Genomic DNA, 8660 nt, shown 5'->3' with positions numbered 1-8660 from the left:
AATAGGTGTGTGGCTCGAGCCCATCCGGGAGCGGTGTTGTGACGTCTCAGGTGTGACGTAAAAAGTCAAGGTTTTTTCCACAACACCTGACGACCATTTAATTTTTGGGCTTCCGTGGCGCAATGGTTAGCGCGTTCGGCTGTTAACCAATAGGTTGGTGGTTCGAGCCCATCCGGGAGCGGTGTTGTGAGGTCTCAGATGTAACGTAAAATGTCAGAGTTTTTATCACAATACCTGACGAACATTTAATTTTTGGGCTTCCGTGGCGCAATGATTAGCGCGTTCAGCTGTTAATCGAAAGGTTGAAGGTTCGAGCCCACCCGGGAGAGGTGTTGTGGGGTCTCAGATGTAGCGTAAAAAGTCAAAACTTTTCCACAATACGTGACAACCATTTAATTTCTGAGCTTCCGTGGCTCAATGGTTAGCGCGTTCGGCTGTTAACCAATAGGTTGGTGGTTCGAGCCCATCCGGGAGCGGTGTTGTGAGGTCTCAGATGTGACGTAAAAAGTCAACGTTTTTACACAATACCTGACGAGCATTTAACTTTGGGCTTCCGTGGCTCAATGGTTAGCGCGTTCGGCTGTTAACCAATCGGTTGGTGGTTCGAGCCCATCCGGGAGCGGTATTGTGACGTCTCAGATGTGACGTTAAAAGTCAAGGTTTTTCCAAAATACCTGACGACCATTTAATTTTTGGGCTTCCGTGGCGCAATGGTTATCGCGTTCAGCTGCTATTCAAAAGACTGGTGGTTTGAGCCCTCCCGGGAGCGGTGTTGTGACGTCTCAAATGTAACATAAAATGTCAGAGTTTTTCCACAATACCTGTCGAACATTGAATTTTTGGGCTTCCGTGGCGCAATGGTTAGCGCGTTCAGCTGTTAATCGAAAGGTTGGTGGTACGAGCCCACCCGGGAGAGGTGTTGTGGGGTCTCAGATGTATCGTAAAAAGTCAAAACTTTTCCACAATACGTGACAACAATTAATTTCTGAGCTTCCGTGGCTCAATGATTAGCGCGTTCGGCTGTTAACCAATAGGTTGGTGGTTCGAGCCCACCCGGGAGCGGTGTTGTGGGATCTCAAATGTAACGTAAAAATTCAAGGTTTTTCCACAATACCTGACGAACATTTAATTTTTGGGGTTCCTTGGGGCAATGGTTAGCGCGTTCGGCTGTTAACCGAAAGGTTGGTGGTTCGATGCCAACCGGGAGAGGTGTTGTAGGGTATCAGATATAACGTAATAAGTCATAACTTATCCACAATACCTGACGAACATTTAATTTTTGGGCTTCCGTGGCGCAATGATTAGCGCGTTCAGCTGTTAATCGAAAGGTTGAAGGTTCGAGCCCACCCGGGAGAGGTGTTGTGGGGTCTCATATGTAGCGTAAAAAGTCAAAACTTATCCACAATACGTGACAATCATTTAATTTCTGAGCTTCCGTGGCTCAATGGTTAGCGCGTTCGGCTGTTAACCAATAGGTTGGTGGTTCGAGCTCATCCGGGAGCGGTGTTGTGAGGTCTCAGATGTGACGTAAAAAGTCAAGGTTTTTTCCACAACACCTGACGACCATTTAATTTTTGGGCTTCCGTGGCGCAATGGTTAGCGCGTTCGGCTGTTAACCAATGGGTTGGTGGTTCGAGCCCATCCGGGAGCGGTGTTGTGAGGTCTCAGATGTAACGTAAAATGTCAGAGTTTTTCCACAATACCTGACGAACATTTAATTTTTGGGCTTCCGTGGCGCAATGATTAGCGCGTTCAGCTGTTAATCGAAAGGTTGAAGGTTCGAGCCCACCCGGGAGAGGTGTTGTGGGGTCTCAGATGTAGCGTAAAAAGTCAAAACTTTTCCACAATACGTGACAACCATTTAATTTCTGAGCTTCCGTGGCTCAATGGTTAGCGCGTTCGGCTGTTAACCAATAGGTTGGTGGTTCGAGCCCATCCGGGAGCGGTGTTGTGAGGTCTCAGATGTGACGTAAAAAGTCAAGGTTTTTACACAATACCTGACGAGCATTTAACTTTGGGCTTCCGTGGCTCAATGGTTAGCGCGTTCGGCTGTTAACCAATAGGTTGGTGGTTCGAGCCCATCCGGGAGCGGTGTTGTGAGGTCTCAGATGTAACTTAAAAAGTCAAAGTTTTTCCACAATACCTGACGACCATTTAATTTTTGGGCTTCTTTGGCTCCATGGTTAGCGCGTTCGGATGTTAAACAAAAGGTTGGTGGTTCGGGACCACCCGGGTGCGGTGTTGTGAAGTTTCAAATGTAACGTAAAAAGCCAAAGTTTTTCCACAATACCTGACGAACATTTAATTTTTGGGCTTCCGTGTTGCAATGGTTAGCGCGTTCAGCTGTTAATCGAAAGGTTGTTATTTCGAGGCCACCCGGGAGCGGTGTTGTGAGATCTCTGATGTAACGTAAAAAGTCAAAGTTTTTCCACAATACCTGACGAACATTTAATTTTTGGGCTTCCGTGTTGCAATGGTTAGCGCGTTCAGCTGTTAATCGAAAGGTTGGTGGTTCGAGCCCACCCGGGAGCGGTGTTGTGAGGTCTCAGATGTGACGTAAAAAGTCAAAGTTTTTCCATAATACCTGACGGCCATTTATTTTCTGAGCTTCCATGGCTCAATGGTTAGCGCGTTCGACAGTCAATCGAAAGGTTGGTGGTTCGAGCCCATCCGGGAGCGGTGTTGTGAGATCTCAGATGTAACGTAAAAAGTCAAAGTTTTTCCACAATACCTGACGACCATTTAATTTTTGGGCTTCTTTGGCTCCGTGGTTAGCGCGTTCGGATGTTAAAGAAAAGGTTGGTGATTCAGGCCCACCCGGGTGCGGTGTTGTGAAGTTTCAAATGTAACGTAAAAAGCCAAAGTCTTTCACAATACCTGACGAACATTTAATTTTTGGGCTACCGTGTTGCAATGGTTAGCGCGTTCAGCTGTTAATCGAAAGGTTGGTGGTTCGAGCCCACCCGGGAGCGGTGTTGTGAGATCTCTGATGTAACGTAAAAATCCAAAGTTTTTCCACAATACCTGACGAACATTTAATTTTTGGGCTTCCGTGTTGCAATGGTTAGCGCGTTCAGCTGTTAATCGAAAGGTTGGTGGTTCGAGCCCACCCGGGAGCGGTGTTGTGAGGTCTCAGATGTGACGTAAAAAGTCAAAGTTTTTCCACAATACCTGACGACCATTTATTTTCTGAGCTTCCATGGCTCAATGGTTAGCGCGTTCGGCTGTTAATCGAAAGGTTGGTGGTTCGAGCCCACCCGGGAGCGGTGATGTGAGATCTCAAATGTAACGTAAAAAGCCAAAGTTTTTCCACAATACCTGACGAACATATAATTTTTGGGCTTCCGTTGCGCAATGGCTAGCGCGTTCAGCTGTTAAGAGAAAGGTTGGTGGTTCGAGCCCACTCGGGAGCGGTGTTGTGAGATCTCAAATGTAACGTAAAAATTAAAAAAATTTTCCACAATAACTGACGAACATTTAATTTTTGGGCTTCCGTTGCGCAATGGTTAGCGCGTTCAGCTGTTGAAAGAAAGGTTGGTGGTTCGAGCCCACTCGGGAGCGGTGTTGTGAGATCTCAAATGTAACGTAAAAATCCAAAGTTTTTCCACAATACCTGACGGCCATTTATTTTCTGAGCTTCCATGGCTCAATGGTTAGCGCGTTCGGCTGTTAAGCGAAAGGTTGGTGGTTCGAGCCCATCCGGGAGCGGTGTTGTGAGATCTCAGATGTAACGTAAAAAGTCAAAGTTTTCCCACAATACCTGACGGCCATTTAATTTTTGAGCGTCCATGGCTCAATGGTTAGCGCGTTCGGCTGTTAATCGAAAGGTTGGTGGTTCGAGCCCACCCGGGAGCGGTGATGTGAGATCTCAAATGTAACGTAAAAAGCCAAAGTTTTTCCACAATACCTGACGAACATATAATTTTTGGGCTTCCGTTGCGCAATGGCTAGCGCGTTCAGCTGTTAAGAGAAAGGTTGGTGGTTCGAGCCCACTCGGGAGCGGTGTTGTGAGATCTCAAATGTAACGTAAAAATTAAAAAAATTTTCCACAATAACTGACGAACATTTAATTTTTGGGCTTCCGTTGCGCAATGGTTAGCGCGTTCAGCTGTTGAAAGAAAGGTTGGTGGTTCGAGCCCACTCGGGAGCGGTGTTGTGAGATCTCAAATGTAACGTAAAAATCCAAAGTTTTTCCACAATACCTGACGGCCATTTATTTTCTGAGCTTCCATGGCTCAATGGTTAGCGCGTTCGGCTGTTAAGCGAAAGGTTGGTGGTTCGAGCCCATCCGGGAGCGGTGTTGTGAGATCTCAGATGTAACTTAAAAAGTCAAAGTTTTTCCACAATACCTGACGACCATTTAATTTTTGGGCTTCTTTGGCTCCATGGTTAGCGCGTTCGGATGTTAAACAAAAGGTTGGTGGTTCGGGCCCACCCGGGTGCGGTGTTGTGAAGTTTCAAATGTAACGTAAAAAGCCAAAGTTTTTCCACAATACCTGAAGACCATTTATTTTCTGAGCTTCCATGGCTCAATGGTTAGCGCGTTCGGCTGTTAACCGAAAGGTTGGTGGTTCGAGCCCACTCGGGAGCGGTGTTGTGAGATCTCAAATGTAAGTTAAAAATCCAAAGTTTTTCCACAATACCTGACGAACATTTAATTTTTGGGGCTTCCGTTGCGCAATGGTTAGCGCGTTTAGCTGTTAAAAGAAAGGATGGTGGTTCAAGCACACTCGGGAGCGGTGTTGTGAGATCTCAAATGTAACGTAAAAATCCAAAGTTTTTCCACAATACCTGACGGCCATTTATTTTCTGAGCTTCCATGGCTCAATGGTTAGCGCGTTCGACTGTCAATCGAAAGGTTGGTGGTTCGAGCCCATCCGGGAGCGGTGTTGTGAGATCTCAGATGTAACGTAAAAAGTCAAAGTTTTTCCACAATACCTGACGGCCATTTAATTTTTGGGCTTCTTTGGCTCCATGGTTAGCGCGTTCGGATGTTAAAGAAAAGGTTGGTGGTTCAGGCCCACCCGGGTGCGGTGATGTGAAGTTTCAAATGTAACGTAAAAAGCCAAAGTCTTTCCACAATACCTGACGACCATTTCATTCCTGAGCTTCCTTGGCTCCATGGTTAGCGCGTTCGGATGTTAACCGAAAGGTTGGTAGTTCGATTCCACCCGGGTGCGGTGTTGTGAAGTTTCAAATGTAACGTAAAAAGCCAAAGTTTTTCCACAATACCTGACGACCATTTACTTTTTGGGCTTCCGTGGCGCAATGGTTAGCACGTTCGGCTGTTAACCGAAAGGTTGGTGGTTCGAGCCCACTCGGCAGCGGTGTTGTGAGATCTCAAATGTAACGTAAAAATTAAAAAATTTTTCCACAATACCTGACGAACATTTAATTTTTGGGCTTCCGTTGCGCAATGGTTAGCGCGTTCAGCTGTTAAAAGAAAGGTTGGTGGTTCGAGCCCACTCGGGAGCGGTGTTGTGAGATCTCAAATGTAACGTAAAAATCCAAAGTTTTTCCACAATACCTGACGGCCATTTATTTTCTGAGCTTCCATGGCTCAATGGTTAGCGCGTTCGGCTGTTAAGCGAAAGGTTGGTGGTTCGAGCCCATCCGGGAGCGGTGTTGTGAGATCTCAGATGTAACTTAAAAAGTCAAAGTTTTTCACAATACCTGACGACCATTTAATTTTTGGGCTTCTTTGGCTCCATGGTTAGCGCGTTCGGATGTTAAACAAAAGGTTGGTGGTTCGGGCCCACCCGGGTGCGGTGTTGTGAAGTTTCAAATGTAACGTAAAAAGCCAAAGTTTTTCCACAATACCTGACGACCATTTATTTTCTGAGCTTCCATGGCTCAATGGTTAGCGCGTTCGGCTGTTAATCGAAAGGTTGGTGGTTCGAGCCCACCCGGGAGCGGTGTTGTGAGGTCTCAGATGTGACGTAAAAAGTCAAAGTTTTTCCACAATACCTGACGACCATTTATTTTCTGAGCTTCCATGGCTCAATGGTTAGCGCGTTCGGCTGTTAATCGAAAGGTTGGTGGTTCGAGCCCACCCGGGAGCGGTGTTGTGAGGTCTCAGATGTGACGTAAAAAGTCAAAGTTTTTCCACAATACCTGACGACCATTTATTTTCTGAGCTTCCATGGCTCAATGGTTAGCGCGTTCGGCTGTTAACCGAAAGGTTGGTGGTTCGAGCCCACCCGGGAGCGGTGTTGTTAGATGTCAAATGTAACGTAAAAATTCAAAGCTATTCCACAATACCTGACGAACATATAACTTTTGGGCTTCCGTTGCGCAATGGTTAGCGCGTTCAGCTGTTAAGAGAAAGGTAGGTGGTTCGAGCCCACTCGGGAGCGGTGTTGTGAGATCTCAAATGTAACTTAAAAATCCAAAGTTTTTCCACAATACCTGACGAACATTTAATTTTTGGGGCTTCCGTTGCGCAATGGTTAGCGCGTTTAGCTGTTAAAAGAAAGGATGGTGGTTCAAGCACACTCGGGAGCGGTGTTGTGAGATCTCAAATGTAACGTAAAAATCCAAAGTTTTTCCACAATACCTGACGGCCATTTATTTTCTGAGCTTCCATGGCTCAATGGTTAGCGCGTTCGACTGTCAATCGAAAGGTTGGTGGTTCGAGCCCATCCGGGAGCGGTGTTGTGAGATCTCAGATGTAACGTAAAAAGTCAAAGTTTTTCCACAATACCTGACGGCCATTTAATTTTTGGGCTTCTTTGGCTCCATGGTTAGCGCGTTCGGATGTTAAAGAAAAGGTTGGTGGTTCAGGCCCACCCGGGTGCGGTGATGTGAAGTTTCAAATGTAACGTAAAAAGCCAAAGTCTTTCCACAATACCTGACGACCATTTCATTCCTGAGCTTCCTTGGCTCCATGGTTAGCGCGTTCGGATGTTAACCGAAAGGTTGGTAGTTCGATTCCACCCGGGTGCGGTGTTGTGAAGTTTCAAATGTAACGTAAAAAGCCAAAGTTTTTCCACAATACCTGACGACCATTTACTTTTTGGGCTTCCGTGGCGCAATGGTTAGCACGTTCGGCTGTTAACCGAAAGGTTGGTGGTTCGAGCCCACTCGGCAGCGGTGTTGTGAGATCTCAAATGTAACGTAAAAATTAAAAAATTTTTCCACAATACCTGACGAACATTTAATTTTTGGGCTTCCGTTGCGCAATGGTTAGCGCGTTCAGCTGTTAAAAGAAAGGTTGGTGGTTCGAGCCCACTCGGGAGCGGTGTTGTGAGATCTCAAATGTAACGTAAAAATCCAAAGTTTTTCCACAATACCTGACGGCCATTTATTTTCTGAGCTTCCATGGCTCAATGGTTAGCGCGTTCGGCTGTTAAGCGAAAGGTTGGTGGTTCGAGCCCATCCGGGAGCGGTGTTGTGAGATCTCAGATGTAACTTAAAAAGTCAAAGTTTTTCACAATACCTGACGACCATTTAATTTTTGGGCTTCTTTGGCTCCATGGTTAGCGCGTTCGGATGTTAAACAAAAGGTTGGTGGTTCGGGCCCACCCGGGTGCGGTGTTGTGAAGTTTCAAATGTAACGTAAAAAGCCAAAGTTTTTCCACAATACCTGACGACCATTTATTTTCTGAGCTTCCATGGCTCAATGGTTAGCGCGTTCGGCTGTTAATCGAAAGGTTGGTGGTTCGAGCCCACCCGGGAGCGGTGTTGTGAGGTCTCAGATGTGACGTAAAAAGTCAAAGTTTTTCCACAATACCTGACGACCATTTATTTTCTGAGCTTCCATGGCTCAATGGTTAGCGCGTTCGGCTGTTAATCGAAAGGTTGGTGGTTCGAGCCCACCCGGGAGCGGTGTTGTGAGGTCTCAGATGTGACGTAAAAAGTCAAAGTTTTTCCACAATACCTGACGACCATTTATTTTCTGAGCTTCCATGGCTCAATGGTTAGCGCGTTCGGCTGTTAATCGAAAGGTTGGTGGTTCGAGCCCACCCGGGAGCGGTGTTGTGAGATCTCAAATGTAACGTAAAAATTAAAAAAATTTTCCACAATAACTGACGAACATTTAATTTTTGGGCTTCCGTTGCGCAATGGTTAGCGCGTTCAGCTGTTGAAAGAAAGGTTGGTGGTTCGAGCCCACTCGGGAGCGGTGTTGTGAGATCTCAAATGTAACGTAAAAATCCAAAGTTTTTCCACAATACCTGACGGCCATTTATTTTCTGAGCTTCCATGGCTCAATGGTTAGCGCGTTCGACTGTCAATCGAAAGGTTGGTGGTTCGAGCCCATCCGGGAGCGGTGTTGTGAGATCTCAGATGTAACGTAAAAAGTCAAAGTTTTTCCACAATACCTGACGGCCATTTAATTTTTGGGCTTCTTTGGCTCCATGGTTAGCGCGTTCGGATGTTAAAGAAAAGGTTTTTGGTTCAGGCCCACCCGGGTGCGGTGATGTGAAGTTTCAAATGTAACGTAAAAAGCCAAAGTCTTTCCACAATACCTGACGACCATTTCATTCCTGAGCTTCCTTGGCTCCATGGTTAACGCGTTCGGATGTTAACCGAAAGGTTGGTAGTTCGATTCCACCCGGGTGCGGTTTTGTGAAGTTTCAAATGTAACGTAAAAAGCCAAAGTTTTTCCACAATACCTGACGACCATTTACTTTTTGGGCTTCCGTGGCGCAATGGTTAGC

At 46.2% G+C, this 8660-nt stretch overlaps 4 non-coding genes across 4 annotated transcripts; all 4 read left to right on the top strand.

Moving 5' to 3' along the window:
* The first annotated feature begins 2606 nt into the window (after window positions 1-2606).
* Window positions 2607-2679, top strand: TRNAD-GUC (transfer RNA aspartic acid (anticodon GUC)). Its single transcript has one exon. It is a non-coding gene; the product is annotated as a tRNA-Asp (tRNA).
* A 2134-nt stretch (window positions 2680-4813) lies between these two features.
* On the top strand, window positions 4814-4886 carry TRNAD-GUC (transfer RNA aspartic acid (anticodon GUC)). The gene has a single exon. It is a non-coding gene; the product is annotated as a tRNA-Asp (tRNA).
* A 1692-nt stretch (window positions 4887-6578) lies between these two features.
* TRNAD-GUC (transfer RNA aspartic acid (anticodon GUC)) lies at window positions 6579-6651 on the top strand. The gene has a single exon. It is a non-coding gene; the product is annotated as a tRNA-Asp (tRNA).
* A 1545-nt stretch (window positions 6652-8196) lies between these two features.
* On the top strand, window positions 8197-8269 carry TRNAD-GUC (transfer RNA aspartic acid (anticodon GUC)). The gene has a single exon. It is a non-coding gene; the product is annotated as a tRNA-Asp (tRNA).
* Window positions 8270-8660: the final 391 nt, after the last annotated feature.

The sequence above is a fragment of the Phalangium opilio genome, unplaced genomic scaffold (genome assembly GCF_054372755.1).
Source record: "Phalangium opilio isolate 3A_F unplaced genomic scaffold, DU_Popi_V2 ptg000082l_1, whole genome shotgun sequence".
NCBI classification, from domain to species: domain Eukaryota; kingdom Metazoa; phylum Arthropoda; class Arachnida; order Opiliones; family Phalangiidae; genus Phalangium; species Phalangium opilio.
The sequence above is the reverse complement of the archived record's forward strand: the minus strand, read 5'-3'. Positions and strand labels throughout refer to the sequence as shown.